Genomic DNA, 17,724 nt, shown 5'->3' with positions numbered 1-17,724 from the left:
AAAAGGGAGTTTAAGAAATGCTCACAAATCTTTGTCTTGCAATTGAATAAGGACAACTTTGGTTAGCTCTCTGTAGTATCTAATGATTCAGATTTGCAGGCCTTACTTGAGGAATACAATGATCTATTTCAGATGCCTACAGCCCTCCCCCCTAAGAGACAAGTGGACCACCCACTTGACTTAGAGCCCCATTCCAAGCCAGTAAACAAGCCCCCTTATAGACTCTCCAAGTGTGAGTGTAAAGAAGTTGCAAAGCAAGTCAAGGATTTATTAGAGATGGGTTTCATTGAACTAAGTTCTTCCCCCTATGCACCCCCTATCCTATTAGTCAAAAAGAAAGATGGCTCCTTTTGCATGTGCATTGACTACACAGACTTGAACAAAATCACAGTGAAGAACCACCACCCCATCCCACGGATTGATGACTTGTTGGATGAGTTGAAAGGGGCATGCTTTTTCACTAAGATTGACTTGCGCTTTGGCTACCATCAGATTCGTATGAGGGGGAAGATGAGATCAAAACGGCCTTCCGGACTAATCGTGGACTTTATCATTTTCTTGTGATGCCTTTTGGGTTGACTAACGCCCTTGTCACATTTCAGAGCCTCATGAACAAAGTACTACAACCCTTTCTGTTCAAGTTTATGCTTGTTTTCTTTGATGGCATCCTCATTTATAGCAAGTCATCCAAGGAGCATTTGACACATGTCAGAAGGGTGTTTGACATATTGAGAGAGCATCAACTCTTTGCTAAGGAGAGCAAATGCACCTTCATGCAGACATCCGTAAAGTACTTGGGACACATTGTGAGCAAAAATGGCTTACAGGCTAACTCAAAGAAGGTGTAATGTGTTAGAGATTGGCCCACTCCTTCCACCACCACTTCTTTGTGTGGCTTCCTTGGTCTCTCCTCATTCTATAGATGCTTCATTAAGCACTATGCCACCATTGTAGAACCTTTGACTGATCGCTTAAAAAAGGAGCCATTCTTTTGGGATGCCACTACTGATCATAGCTTCAAACAATTAAAGGACACACTCACTTTAGCCCCCATCCTTGTTTGCCCTGACTTCTCTGAGCTGTTTACCATTCATTGTGATGCCAATGGCCAGGGTATTGGTGCAGTACTATTGCAAGAGCATGGTGTGATTGCATTTGAGAACTGCAAACTTGATGAGAAGGAGATGCAAATGAATGTATATGACCAGGAGATGTTGGCCATCCTCCATGATATCAAGAAATGGCACCACTATTTGTATGGCAGCTGCTTCCAGGTGAAAAGTGACCACCGAGTCCTCCAGTACTTCTTGACTCAGTCCACTTTGACTCCCAAGCAAAGACAATAGGTGGAAACCTTACAAAACTATGACTTTGACATCTTGCACACTCGGGGCAAGGATAATATTGTGGTTGATTCACTCTCTCGAATGTGGGCATGCAGAGTATCATCTATCTCTGAATTGCACAGTAATTGGGTTGAAGAGCTTCAAGAGGCTTACTTGTTAGATGATCACTTTAGCCACATATTTCAAAAATTACAGCATGGGGTCATGGCTAAAAAATCCCAATATTAGCACAAACATGGACTTGTTCAGTCCCATGGCAAGATTGTCATTCCCCACACTTCCCCCTTCATGCAGAAGATCATGGAAAAGATGCATTCTTGCCGCATGGCTAGTCACTTGGGGTTTTTAAAAAAATATGACAGGATTTCCAAGAGCTTTCATTGGAAAGGCTTATGGAGGGATGTCAAGGACTTTGTGATCGAATGTGTTCCATGCCAACAGAACAAGAACGATACACTCAGGTAGCTTGATGGCCTCTTGCAGCCTCTCCCTATGCTTGAAGGGAAATAGACTCACATCACAATGGACTTTATCACTAGCCTTCCTGCAACCAAGAAAGGGTGGAATAATATCTATGTGGTAGTTGATCGCCTCACAAAGGTGCCCACTTTATCCCCACTAAGACCCAATACACTGCCTCTCAGGTGGCCACTCAGTTTATGGAAAATATATTCAAGTTGCATGGCTTGCCACAAGTCATAGTACATGATCAGGATGCAAAGTTTATGAGCAACTTCTAGTAGATAGTTTTCACCTCCATGGGGACCAAGCTTGCTCCATCCACTGCATACCACCCTTAAACTGATGGCAAGACTGAAAGAGTAAACAAATGGCTTGAGATATATTTGAGGCACTTTTGCCATGATGTACAACACACAGTTTGGGATACGTGGTTCCACTTGGCTAAGTTTACATATAATAACTCCACACACTCTAGCATTGGAGTTTCCCCTTTGAGGCCTTATATGGGTATAAGGTTCCCATTCCCACAGTCTTATTTAATGATAAGATCATTCCTCAAAGTCAGGTTGAGTTGGATCGCATGCAAGCCTTACTTTAGCAATGTAAAATGAACCTTTAGAAGGCCAAAACACATATGAAACTCTATGATGATGAGAAACGAATGCATTTAGAATTCCAAGAAGTGGAATTGGTTCTTTTGAAGGTGCCTAAGTTTCACTACTTGACTCTCAAAGAGAGCAATAGTAACAAGTTGGCCCACCACTTCTATGGCCCATACTGGATCATGAAGAGAGTTGGTGACTTGGCCTACCACTTAGAACTCCCCCTACTACCAAAATCCACAATGTGTTTCATGTCAGATAGCTGAAACCCTTTATGGGCTTTTTAGTGGACTATGTGGAAGAACTTCTCCCCATAGATGAAGAAGGCATCACTTAGTATATTCATGAAGCAATCATCGAGCAATGAGATAAGCACTTACGGTCTCAATCCATTAAAGAACACCTCATCAAATGGCAAGGACTACCCCTAGAAGAAGCCTCTCAGAGCCCAACAACCATTTTTAGTGAATTCCCTTACCTCCATGAGGCCCCACGGCTAGAAGACTAGCCGATCATACCCCATTTGAGCACCCTCTACTTGCATACTATACACTGTTTAGAATAGTTTTGTACTTACTCAAATCTTAGGCATGTGCACTCTACATAGGCTAAAAGTACTCATCATAAGCTCCATTTTGACATAAGGTAGGCCCTATTTGGAACAACCTATCAAAAGTTATGACTTGTTTACTTTGGCAAGCCGGTCCTAGACAACATGCTGTCCCTACTCTCTACCCACCCAATTTTCATTATCAAAGGGCTCAAAGTTGTACTTTGAAACCCTCCATTAGCCCACCCATCACTCCCCTCTACTTCTCCTTTTTTTAAAGGGAAAAAACCTTCAGGGTGGGATGGATTGTAATAAGCAAGACACACACCGACTAGGGTTTAGACACCCAGTCACACTGACCAGGGTATATAAGGTGTAAGAGCCCCAGATTAGGGCAACCAATTATTATCAAGATCATACTCTTCACCTTCATCTCCAACTTCCATGGCTTCCTCCTTCTTTCTCTCCTCTTTTCTATTTTTCTCTCTCCTCTTTTAGTCTTCTTTCCTCTTCTTCTTGCTCTCTTTCTCTCTCTTCATCTCTTCCTCTCTCTCCTCTCAACTTCATTCATTACAAATTTAATATGTATTTTTACAAAATCACTTGCTATGGAATCACCCATGTGTACATTAAATTAATCCGCTATGGAATCACCTGCTATGGAATCACCCATGTGTACATTAAATTAATCTGATGTCCAAAAAGGACAAGCGTTCCTGTCAACTTCTTGCACAAGGAATCTACCTTGTGTATAAGCCTATCAAATAAATATAATCACAAAATCCACCGTGGAATATGCCTCTTGGCATCACAAACCTTGAACTTTGCCTTGATTGCAAGAACAATATATTGGCAAGGGGTCAATGATGTTTATCACCAATGTGTTATGCATGTGATAAGGTTCCATTTGTCTTGGAAGAGTGCTATGACTCCATGTGTGGAGGGCACTTTGTTGGACTGTTGACTACATAGAAAGCTTTGAGAGTTAGATATTGGTGGCTATCCATTTTCCATGATGCATTTGCATGTGTCAAGAGATGTGATACATGTCAGAGACATGATAATAGGAAGAATAGGAAGTGCCCATTGACTCCTATTATGGCTATACCAACATTTGAGAAGTGGAGCATTGATTTCATTAGACCTATACATCCTTCATCAACTACAAAAAATCATTATATCATTGTGTCAACAACAAACAATTTCATGAAGTGGTCTAAAGCACGTGCTATGATAAAGGATAATGCCAAAGAAACAGTGAGTTTTATTCTAGAGCAGATTGTTTATTGTTTTGGTTTACCTAAGGAGATTGTGTGTTTGATCGTGGAACACATTTTTTGAATAAAGTAATTGAGGCTTTGATGGAAGATTTGAAGATTAAATATAATAAGACCACGCCTTACAAGCCCCAAGCTAATGGACAAGTAGAGAGTACCAATAAAGAGCTTTTGTGGACATTTTATCCAAGAGAGTTTGCCTTCGAGAGAGGTGGTCAATATTTGCTACATATTCTAAATGTGATAGGTTAAAAGCCCCATGATAATGGTCAAGTGTACACCAAGAAACTAAAAGAGGTGTTTCATAAATTGAAAACCTCTATTCCTATTCCATTTTTTCCCACAAACTTAAATTTGAGGCTAAGCGTGATTAGGATAAGAAGTTGTATTATGTTGTCTAGCCTTATAATATGACAGCTAAAAGAGCTAAAAGTCACACCCCTTTTAAATCAGTATATGAGGAAGAGTTTATTCTACCTTTGGAGATTGAGTTGCCTCTAATAAGGTTTTCTCTAAACCATTCTTTGTGTAAAGAGGAAGTATCTCAAAAAAGATTCATTTTCCTTGCATATCTTGACAAGATTAGATTACAAGCCTTGCTACAGCAGGAAGTAGGGAAGAAGAAAATGAAAATACTTCATGACCTTTGGGCTAAGTATACACTTGCTACGGGCCAATTGGTTATATATTATGATGCTTGTTGTGAGCTCTTTCCATGGTCCTTATAATATTATTTGTATAGGAAAAATGGCTCTATTGTCCTTTTAGTAGATTTGCAAGGGGTAGAGTTCAAAAAATAAATAAATTTAAATAAACTAAAGCCCTATTATGTATAGGGCATGATGTCAAACTTGGTGCCTTTGGAGATCCTTCAAGATTTAGCTTAAACTTGTAGATGGTACTAAGACTATTGGATGGGGAAATTCATTCCTTATCTTGAGTATCCATATTTAGAGCACTATCTACCACCAAGGAAAAATAATTTGGTGGAGTAAGGATTATCACATTATTGAGTGGTAAAATGGATCTTTTATGTGGGATATCAAGGTCTTGTAATACTTCCATGCAATTAAAAGTCGATTGGTTAGTTTGAAAGTTAGTTAGTCAATTAGTAAGTTAGTAAGGTTACTAACTAAAGATCAACTAAAGTAAAATCTAAATAACAAAATTTTTAAAAAAATAAGGATCGTAACCTGACATTTTCTCCAGATTTACAAGGATTATAGCCACTCGTCTCACAAGCCACCCATCTCACACGGAATTTACAACAACGTGAACGGGAGTTATGAGCCATATTAAACATTAGCGTCAATGTGTATATGATCCAAAAATACTATATTTTTAGATAGAACTAGTATATTTTTAATAATTTAGAAATTATTTATTATAGTTATTCTAAAAAGCTATGGAAACTTCTAGAACAAGGTGTTATGTAAAAAAAACAAGTGATTTTTAAAATCAATTTTGGAGATTTAATACAAAAAGAAGGATTGGCAAAATCGTGCCCATCGCGATTACTAGCAACAAACAACACTCCGAAGAGGGAGAAGGAGTGATCTGGAAGATTTTTGCTTAAGCATCTTTGAGTTTTACCCCCCTTTCGGAGCCAACGAAACCATCAAATTTGTGATTTGAGCATCAAATTGCATCTTAGAAGTTGTAGATTTTTTATTTTACCTAGATCCCCTCCATAAAGAGCTCTTCTTCTTAGCCGCAACCCTTCTTCTGTAATTTAGCTATAAATAAGAGGCATGGGGAGCAGTTTAGAGAAGCACAAGGAGACCTCCAGAGGCTGCAAGAGGGAGGCAGAGAGAGGTAGGTGGAAGGATACCCCTCCAAGAGGTTGTAGACTTAGCTAGAGAGGGAGAAAGAGGAAGAGAGAGAGAGAGAGGAGTTGCCCTGAGAGGGTGCGAGGGAGAGAGTTAGCTCAACCCCCATGTCTCGGTCTTTGACTAAGCCATCTTCTCTTACGCTCTCCCGTCCCAAATCCATTCCTCCTTTATCTTGTGAATCCACTTGCAAACGATGGCTCCAAAGCAACGAGGTGGAAAGACCATGAGAACCACTACAATCAATCAAACGGGTATTGTCGAATATACAGGAGTGTTTGAGGTTGCTAGAGTTTCTGCTATCAATGAAACATTGGGTGTGGTGAGTGCAAGTGCAAGCAAAGACAAAATTCCCAAAAACATCATGCCAAACTAGGTTATTCACATAAGAATTAAGTACAAAAAAATAGTAGCTTCTATATTTTTCACTCACACGAATTGACAATTTCATCTAGAAAGAGTATTACACACACATAAATGGTTAACTGCTACTTATGATTTGTAGTTAGATTAATCAAGATTATAATTCGTAAGATCATGATGGAAATATTTGTAGGAGAAATATTGCACAAAATGAGTAAAAGACTACATGCGCACTCGAGATTAATTAAAATAACTTGATATATTGTCAACGCAACAAGGTTAAGATTGAATGACGCTTGTCTATTTAAGGGTCTTGCAAGTCATCTCGTTAAATTATTTTCACAATATTTTTTCTAAAGGAAATTTGCTTATGTTGTGTAAGTTAGCCCCAAATGGAAAATTCTTGCTTAACATGTTGGAAGCGATGTACTCAGCACTTCTTTATTGAGAGGAGAATCCTCATTAGAATGTAAGGTTACCTTAGGATAAGTTCTACCTTGGTTGTGGAAGCTTTGAACTACGCGATGGTGTGATTGTCATTGTTTGAAAGGATTGTTTGTGTTTTCTAGAATCTAGATCTCTGATTAAAAACATTGACAAATAGGATAAAAGGAAAGATCACACTAGGCTACCCCCAAGCTGCTAGCGATGAGACCCTACTCCAAGGGGGTCATGGTTATAATTTGAGAGGCTTAGACCGGCTCCATAGCGAAAGGTCTGTCTGTAGGGATAACCTCGGGCAATAGAAAATGTAGGTGCCAGGGAGGGCTTTGGGCATAAATTCCTCATTACTCCTAGAATCTAACAAGCCCCTTTTCGTGACCCAGGATAAGATCTTGGAACCCTAAATACTAGTTACAAGGGTGGAATCTTGGTGGGCAAAATACCCTCATGGAATTCTGTATATCTTTTGTAGGGTCGAAAAGATGAAAATTGTAATAAACTTCCAATATAATAAATAAATTTATTTTATTCAATGATTTTTTAAATTGTATGCGTATCCGTGAGATAAACAATGTGAAGGAACTTGTGATTTAATGGACTAATGCTGGTTGTATATGTTCCAATAAGTGTGTTGTAGGTAATTAAAAAACTAAAGATGATTGCATCATTAGAGGAAAGCGGGTGGGCATAACCTCCGACATAGGTCCGTGTTCAACGATAGGGTGTGGTCCCTGTTAGCTGCGAGCTTTTCTAAATCAGTTATAGGACTAGGAAGACCATAAATTGATAAACTAGTCATTAGGTAGAACCGACTTGCATTGTTTTAGGGGGCTGGAATGGGATTTTGCCTTATGGGCAGGAGGGTTGCCTTTGAGCCAAGTGCAATGACAATTCCACTTCAATTTGATTAATCATGTAGAACTGGGAACTCGAAATTACTAACACTAGTTGGCTCCTAAAAGACCCATTTGATTTTAGGAACCCAAAAATTCAAGTCGATCCTAGTGGGTTTGGCCGAAACTCTTTTGTTGCAATGTAGACTTGGTGTGGTCTAAGTGACAAACCATGTGATGTTCCAAGGGAGCACTAGGTGGCATCATTTGAAAAACCTACCGATGGACTACAAAAAGGTGTGTGTTGGAATGAGCCTGGAGGACACCTCACAGTTGGTATTAGAGTGCACGTTAGTATAGAATATGACATAAGCTTAAGAAAAATATATTTTTTTAAATACAGTCTAGGACATGTTTTCTTCTCTTTGTTAATGTATGTTTTTGAATTATGGCAAAATAAAAAATCTTGGAAATAATTCTTGACCTTCCAAGTAATGTTTATGTCAGCTATGCATTCATCCAGTTTTGCCTAGAGAAATTAGATGATGCAAATATTAGATTAGTTATACAACCCCTTGCCGCTATATCGTAAAAGACGATAAAGGATACTGCTATATCTGTGAGGTGCCCGCCCATCGACTTTCCAGGCACTCTTTTAGCGGTCTATCGAGAAACGAATCTAAGCGTCGTTGCCCGGCACTCCCAAGGAATGTTCCGAGTTTTGTCGCCTAGGGTTTCCCGAATCCGCCTCGCAACGGAACGTTCATGACCAAACCTACTAGGATCGACCTGAAATTTGGGTTCCTAGTTGTCAAGGTCTCCTGTTAGCGTTCTAGCGTCGGGTATTGGACATCCTACTTTACGCAGAGATATCCAACCCGAAGCAGATCTATGCCGCACTTGGTTCAAAGAGAATGGGAAACGAGAGGGATACGTTGCTCAACCTCTTTGCCCATAGGGCATAGTCCCATTTCGGTCCCCTAAAACGGCATGAATCGGGTTCTGACCTATCAATATCTAAAGGTCGAATGACGATAAAAACTTGTGAGAAGCCTCCCAGTTCTCTGGGACCACCCTGCCATAGGACGGACCCGTCGGGGATTCCGCCCACCCGCTTCCCTTAATAGCTTTAGTTTTCTAATTGGGTCCTACCACATTTATGTGTGACACTTAAAATCAGCTTCATTAATTAAGCCTTTTAGGGAACAAGGTTCGTTCGCGTAAATTATAGCACAGACACGAAAACAGAGCAAAGCAATCTATTGACAAACAAGATCAAACAAGTTCCTTAACTTATCTTCAAGTTAATCTTTGTCTCCCGCCCATACAGGAGAAATTATATTTCGCTTCTGTCCAACAGAAGTATCCCTTCTGCCTTGCAGAAGTAACTAGTCCAATTCACATGGCACCAAAACTCAATCCTTTATCTAGAATAGGATCTCCCAACATGCCCAGATGTTGGGGGCCACGGAGGTCTTCAACTCCATTCTTGACCTAGCAAGGGGTGTCCAAAGCTCCAACTGACCCACAAGCTGTCTAGGAGCGAAACATCATTCCCGTGGTTGGCCTTTTCACCACTCGACCTTCGGCCCGTGAATCGAGCAGTGCCCTTTTCGGGTTAATACGCGGTGCGACCATGGAGGTGATCCACCCGTACAATATATCCTTCCTTAATTAAATCCTTTAAGAATCAAGCACAAACAAGGCAATCAGCCTAATATCATTTTCCAAGAAAACATTCCTTTAATCCATGGCGACTTGTCATCACAGACCCTTGCCATGCATTTACCATAAATCACAAGCACTTGGAATAATCATCCAAACAATAACTAACAACCAATTGAATGTAAAAACATTTAGGATGTTGTTCGATCAATCAACAAAACCAATTGCATTCTTTTCAAACAATGCAAGAATAGACGATATAACATTTCCATTGTATATTTTCTCTCTCCCTTGGGATCTAAGAGCAATACCATGCAAACATGTTCTTAACACTTCCTTCCTTCGGCTAGGGCATATGTTAAGGGTTCAAACACTATTCATGATGTAAGTTCTATAGGTCACTTACCTTGATTGATAACCCAACCCTGAATTTGGATTGGCAAAAGTCATCCTTATCCAACGGATCTCAAGATATCTTAGTTTTAACCCTTATGATTAATTTCTTGTACTAGCTCTTAGTCAAGTCATGAGGCAAATAGAAATTTATCCTCATATATCAAACATGTTATAGGCATAACATATAAATACTTGATAAGATAAGTGCGAGATGATCTCAAGTAATTAGACTCCAATAGGCCTCGCATTGACCTAGAATCTAGTTTTTCTTAATATTTGGCCTGTTAGACTAAGTACTTTTGAGGTATCTAAATTTTAAACTAGTACTTCTCCATTCATGATTCTTAATGTCATATTCTTTTAGCAATTATGCTATCTATAACCCTTGACTATACTTTAATCTAGCACTTATATGCCCAATCTTTTAATGTCGTTCTTTTAATGACTATGACATTCATAACGCTTGACTAATTCTTCCTTGTAATTGCTCTACTAGCAAATAAGTCATATGTAACTAGGTGCAATTATCTTCCCTTGATATATGCACTTCACAAACTCCATCTCCCGAGTAAGCGAGATGAAATTTATCCTTTCCCATGACCTATACTCATGCAATAGTATGGGCTTAACGTATCTCATATGAGAATCAAAGCAAGCATCTATCAATTTGAAAATACATTACTTACGACCGGAACCGCAGTTGGATTGACAGTGATGCCTTTGCCCGAAGCCTTGTTGCTAGTTGCACGATTGTCATCCACACGCGACATTCTTTGCTTGGGGGCCATCGTCCGCAAGTAGACTCAAGAGATTAAGAAGGTAGAATAGATTCAAGATGGGAGATCGTAAGAGAAGATGGTTCAGTCTAGGAGAGGAAATTGAGCTAATTCTCTTCCTTGCAACCTCTCGAGGTGACTCTTCTCTCTCTCTCTCTCTTTCTCTCTCTCAAGCTCTCTTGCAAGCTCTTCCTCACAATCTCTTGGAGGAGTATCCTCCACTCTACCTCTCTCTCGCAGCCTCTCGGGGTCTCCTTATGCTTCTTATGCCTCTCCCATGCCTCATATTTATAGTGAATTAGAGAAGAGGGCTTGTGGTTGAGAAGTGGAGCTCTTTGTGGAGGGGGATCTTGGAAAGATCAGTGATCTGATGCTCAGATCATAAATCTGATGGTTCCATTGGCTCCGAAAGGGGGGTAAAACGCCAAGACACACTTGGTTAGAAAGCTCTCAGTTCACTCCTTCTTCTTTTCTCTGTTCGAAGTGCTGTCTACTGCCTGTAAACTGCGATCGCGGCGCGCGCGATTTCGCCAGTCACTTTTCTTTATTTTTCTTTTTATAAAATCTTCAAATTAACTAAAATATCACTTGTCTTTTCTTTTTAAATGACATCCAGTTCAAAAATCTCCATATCTTTTTCTTTTAGGATAATATCTAAAATATACTAGCTTTGCCCAAAATCTAATGTTTTTGGACCTTCCAAACTATACACGTGAACTTAGTGATTAATATAACTGATAAGTCTTGTTCACGTTGTAATTTACGTGAAGGGTAGCTACGGTCTTTGCCAATTCGAGAAAAATATCGAATTTACGACTCTTGATTTTTCTAAATAAAATACTTTAAATTAAATAAAAATTATCAATAATAAATGTTAGTTAGTTTTTACCTTAGTTAGTCTTTAGTTAGTAATCTTACTAACTTATTAATTGACTAACTAACTTACGAACCAACCAACTAACTTTTATTGTGCGGAGATATTACAATATCAATGCAATCTGTCTAGCTTATCTTCAAAATAATTTGAAAATGGTAAAATGGATGGAAGATCTTAAAATTTTTGAGACCTATTTATTTTATAAAGCTAGTGTAAACTCAACCATGTATATTAGAGGCAAGAAGATCAAACTAAACCAATACATCTATGAGAAAGTTAGAAGAACCTTCTAGCCAGTAGAGTAAAAGTCATAGGTTGCTCTAGTCACCACAATGACTAAAAGGATGGATTTTCTAAACTCCCTCAAGAATATAAATTCCTAGATATCTACTCTTAGAATCCAAGTTAGTTCATAAAGGATGCATCAGAGTGTCATGCTTATATTGTAGCCTAGAATCCTTTTCTGGCAAAAAATAAGATGAGCCTTCGAGCTATCTAAATGATGTATTTCTTCCCATTTGATTACCTTGTACATCCATTGTAATAAAGATTGATTGATACTTTATCAATCAGAGAAATAATGGAACCTTGTTTTCCCTTAGAACCTTTGAAATTGTAGTTTAACTTTAGCAATGGAAAAAATAGTTTTATTTGAAATTGTTTCAATAAATTAAGAGAGAAATAATTTGAGTATCAAACTCTAATATTAATGCTATATAAATTGTGTAAAGCTTAACTTGGGAATTGTTGAAAATTTCCCAAAATTTCACATCCACAATAATTCCCAACGAAGCCCAAGAGAAAAAGAGTCTTTTGAAGCAAATCAAACCTCCAAAATTTGACTGGAAAGGCGAGAATGTGGAAGCCGATACATAAATTTGGATAAAATCCATGGAATATTATTTTACTACTACTGGAACTATCCTAGCCAACCAAGCCATGATAGCTAAGCTGAAACTAATTGGCAAAGCTCGACTCTGGTGGAAGCAATGGTGCCAAGATCAAGGCGTCCTTGAAAATACCATTATTTGGGATTTGCTGAAAGAAGCTATAAGAGGAAGATATTTACCTCCAGCTTATTACACCTAGAAGATGAATGAGTTTTTAATTTGAAGCAAATGGGACTGACCCTAGAAGCGTATGACTCCAAGCTTGTTTCACCTCTAAATATGCTCCATCCATGAATACTTCTCAACAAGTGTCCAAGTTCTGCAATGGGCTAAATTCTCCTCTGAAAACTTGTTTGGAATCAATGCACCCAATAGGCCTCCAAGATGCTTTGATTCGAGCTGCTCCTATTGTGCAGGATGTACAATCAAAGCCTAAAAATAATAAGTTTTTGAGCTACAATAACCAAAGCAAAGGAGGATTCAAAGGTCAAAAAGCAAAAATAACCCAAGGCCAATTTTATCAAGGTCAGAAGAAAAAGGCAAAATCCAATGCAATTGAAAATTTTGTTCCTACCCAGGGAAATAGGAATGGTCTTAGGTGCTTTCAATGTAATGAGCCATGGCATTTCAAGAGAGATTGTCCAAATCTTGGTGGAAACCATCACCAAGGCCAATTTCAAGGTCAAGGCAGAGCTATCCAAGGTTGTGGTCAAGTAGCTATGGCAAGAGGAAGAACGCCAAATATTACCTTAAAAGAGACTAATAATAAGGAGGAAGACCCTACTGTGGAAGAATATATTGAAAAAGCAACTGTTCATGTTGCATTCCACAAGAAGGGCCCAAATCATCAATATTCGATAATATAGATACCAGCTAGTCATCGAGGTAAACCATTTAAAGTTTTGATTGACTATGGAAGTACACACTCATTTATTTCTCTCAAGTGTGCCAAGAAGTTAGGAATAGATACAATAAATGCATCAAAACTGCTTCTAGAATTAGCAAATGGAAGAAGTACTTTCTACACAATAAATTATCAAGGTAGAGTTTAACCTAGGAGAAAACCTTTCAAGTATGAGATTCAGAGTAATGAACTTAGGAGCTTATGAATGTTTACTAGGAATGGATCGGATGATTCCCAATGATGCTCATATCCATTGTGGAAAAGGTCAAGTCACATTTCGAGATTTGAATGGTGAAATAGCAACTATACAAGGTGAAATAGGGAGACCTAAAGTTCAATTAGCAAAAGCTTCTCGAATTGTGAAAGGCTTGAAGAAAGGATTACATGTTTACTTGATCAAGCTTAACAAAAGACAGAAGAAGAACCATCTTGGTTAAAAGAATATGCCGACATATTTCCTAAAGAGCTAACTGAGTTACCTTTGAAAAAAGAAGAAACTTGTTCTAGGAGCCGCTCCAAAGCAAAGAGACCTTACAAACTATCTATTTCTGAAGCCATCGAACTAAAAGAGAAACTCAAACAACTACTAGAATAGGGGTATATTCGGCCAAGTAGTTCACCATGGGGGGTCCCAGTATTATTCCAAAAGAATAAAGATGAAACTCTCTATCTTTGTATCGACTACCGAGGGCTAAACCATGTAACAGTGAAGAATAAGTACCCAATCCCAAAGATAGATGAGATTCTTGATCATCTACAAGGAGCAAGGATCTTTTCTAAGATCGATCTTTGGTCACGATATTATTAGATCGGAGTCAAGGATGAAGACATTCCTAAAACCTCCTTCAACACAAGATATGGTCATTTTGAATTCATCATGATGTCATTTGGGTTGACAAATGCCCCAGCTACCTTCAACAGGTCAATGCAAGACATTTTCAGACCTCATCTCGATGACTTTGTTCTTGTATTCTTTGATGAAATCCTAGCTTATTCTAAGGAGGAAGAAGATCATGAACCACATCTTCGCATTGTCCTGGAGACAATGAGAATACACAAGTTGTATGCCAAGAAGAAGAGATGTGCCTTCTTTAAAAGAAATATTGAGTACTTGGGACTCATAGTGTCTGTTGAAGGTATATTAGTAGATCCTGCCAAGGTCAAATATGTTCAAGATTGGCCACCCCCAACCACTATCAAGGAAGTGACAAGTTTCCTAGGTCTAACAGGATGGTATAGGATATTCATCAGAAACTATGCCCAAATTGTAGCACCTCTTGTAGACCTACTCAAAAAGCAAGTTGCCATTATTTGGACGCCGATTGAACAATCTAGCTTTGAGCAATTAAATCATAGTTTGATAATTGCTCCTATTTTAAGGTTATGTGACTTAAGGAAGGAACTTAAAGTTGTCATAGATACCAACTCTCTTGCATTGGGATGCGTACTAATGCAGGAAGGTCATCTTGTAGCTTACTCTTTGAGAAAATTGAAAGCTCGTGAAAAGAGATATGTTACTCACGACCTGGAGTTGTTAGTTGTGATTCACACTCTCAAATTATGGAGACATTACTTGCTTGGAAATAAGTTTTCCTCAGTCATAGATCATAAAAGTCTTAAGTGGATTTTCACTCAGCCTAATCTTAATATGAGGCAACGCCAGTGGATCAAAATTTTGCAAGAAAAAAAAGACTAGTTGTTTGTGAAAGAGATAGTCTTGCTATCCAAGATAAGTGGTTGATTTTTATGGAGTATTCAAAGTAATTGTCGGGTTGATATTATGGAAAGAAATTTTTTTCTAGTTTTTGTTGACCATAGGCTGATTGCTTGGCCGTGTATTTGCACGAAAGTTCTTATGCCCTCATGACTAGATTTTTTTGATTACACACTAAATATCCCCCAAGCTTAGTAGTGGGAGACCTTTACCAAGGGGCTATTTTGACCATGCCTAAAGTTAGGACACCCAAGATGCAAGAGGCTTCTCTGTAGGGAGGACACTAGGCTAGGAGGCAACAAGGGTGTCAAGGGCTTTGACAATAAGTGTCAAGGGCTTTGACAATAAATTCATCGAGACTATGTCGAACCCCTACGTACCCATGATGGACTTCTTGGAAGGCCCTGATGCTAGATAATGGTGGATTGGTGGATCATGTTCCTAAGACTGAACACGAGTCCTGAATTAAGAGACATAATATTATGTTTGCATTGTACCTTAAAGAAGGTGTGGGACAAGTACATTGTCTTATAACTACATTCAAAAGATTACTTTAACATTGTCTTTGTGTTTGTGACATAATTTATGTGAAGGAACCAATGTTTAATGACTAATTAATAATATTGCCTTTGCATGTCAGCATAAATATGTTAGGATAATTAGATAACTAGAACAAACCCCCAAGGAAAGTGGAAGAATGAGATTCCTAACGGATCCATCCTATGGATGGGTGGTCTTAGTGAGTTGAGGGTTTTTCTTCAAGGCTTTTAATTTAGAAAATGGCCAAATGCATGACTACCTAGTGTGCCATCTTAGACCTCAATCAATGTTGTTTTAGGGAAATAGAGTTGAGACTATATCTTACAAGTAGATGGATCGACACATATTTCTCCCCCTTGTTTCTCACTCACTATAAACCAAGTGCAACATTGATCTGCTTTAGGTTGAGTTGAATTGAGAATAGAGTGGCTCAAGGACCAACATTAGAGTTGAGTTTTGTTAGGTGACCTTAATGCCAAGTTACGGAACTGAAATCAAGTCAACCCTTATGGTTATGGCCAGAACCTTTGATTGTGAAGTGGACTCAAGAGCACCTAGGTGACAAACCCCTTGTTATTTTAAGGAGTATCGAGTGGCATTGCTTAGGAAAACCACTAAATTGTGCCAATGAGGGCTCCTTAGGTTGCTTGCTTTTATAGGATTTCCTTTTTTTAAAAGGAAGAAAATAATAAATAAAATTAGGAGAAGAAAATAGAGAAGAAAAGTCATTGTTACTTTTAACAACCTTGCTCCATGTTTCATACTACTAGTCGTTTATATCTTCTACCTCATGCTCATCATCATCATCATCATCTTTATCTTCCTCAGTTCTTCATGATCAGAGTGAGGTACCATTAACATCAACATATCTTTAGGATTGCATCTACTATTGCTTGTGGAAAACATATTTCTCATCTTCATCTACTGCTTGTGATAAAAGTAGTCACCATGATTGCCACTGTTGCTTTGATGATCAAAGCAAGCTGCCATCTATATCACCTTCATCTTCATGTTATATCTACTACCACTGCTTGTGGAAAACTTGATCATCATAATCGTCTTCATCATTTAAAGCATTGTACTTATCTCTTTCTCATCAACACAATCATGTGTAGCATGTGGAAAGCATCAACATCATCTCCTACTTGATTAAATTTGTGCTTGCTATTTTTGAATGCACCATCAATGGCCTGAGCATCAACATTGTAACATCATCATTTGTTGTTTGTTTGTTGCTAATTTGTAACTAGCCACCATCATCATCATTATCATAGTAGGGAAACAATAGTGTTTTTGGTAGCTACATAATCACAATCTTGTGCACGTGTGGAAAGCTTTCCCATCATTATGAGAGCCGATTTTGAAGATGGGATTCAAGTGCATGTAATATCCCCCCCCCCCCCCCCCCCCCCGATGTTTCCCCCCGTGCCTTCCCCACACAACACCCCCCCCTCTGGCTGTGATGTCAGCACCCCCTGCGTGATCAAAGAGAGAGAGTGTGAGAGAGAGGAGAAGGAGGAGAAGAAGAAGAGGAAGAGAGAGAGAGGAGAAGAAGAAGAAGGAGAAGAAGGAGAGAGAGGAGAAGAAGAAGAAGAAGAAGAAGAAGAAGAAGAAGAAGAAGAAGAAGAAGAAGAGGGAGAGAGAGAAGGAGAAGAAGAAGGAGAAGAAGAAGGAGAAGAAGAGGGAGAGAGAGAAGAAGAAGAAGAGGAGGAGGAGGAGGAGAGGGAGAGAGAGGAGGAGAAGAAGAAGGAGAAGAAGAGGGAGAGAGAGGAGAAGAAGAGGGAGAGAGGAAAGGAGAAGAAGAAGGAGAAGAAGAGGCAGAAGAAGAGGCAGAAGAAGAGGGAGAGAGAGAAGGAGAAGAGGGAGAGAGAGGAGGAGGAGAAGAAGAGGAAGAAGAAGGAGAAGAAGAGGGAGAGAGAGGAGGAGAAGAAGAAGGAGAAGAAGAGGGAGAAGAAGAAGAAGAAGAAGAAGAAGAAGAAGAAGAAGAAGAAGAAGAAGAAGAAGAAGAAGAAGAAGAAGAAGAAGAGGGAGAGAGAGAAGAAGAAGAAGAAGAAGAAGAAGAAGAAGAAGAAGAGGGAGAGAGAGAAGAAGAAGAAGAAGAAGGTGAGAAAGAAGAGAACTTGAAGAGAAATCAGAAGACGACATTGACCACCCCCCTCAAAGATGGTGTCCTCTAACCCTTCCGCTATTCTTATTGCTTATTGTTCATGGTTTTCTTCCATACTTAAAGTGCATAACTATGAAAATTCAAGTGTT

The sequence above is a fragment of the Lygodium microphyllum genome, chromosome 1 (assembly GCF_053477565.2).
Source record: "Lygodium microphyllum isolate KBCC chromosome 1, Lygodium_microphyllum_v1.1.10, whole genome shotgun sequence".
Lineage (NCBI taxonomy): Eukaryota > Viridiplantae > Streptophyta > Polypodiopsida > Schizaeales > Lygodiaceae > Lygodium > Lygodium microphyllum.
This window is presented reverse-complemented; position numbering follows the sequence as displayed.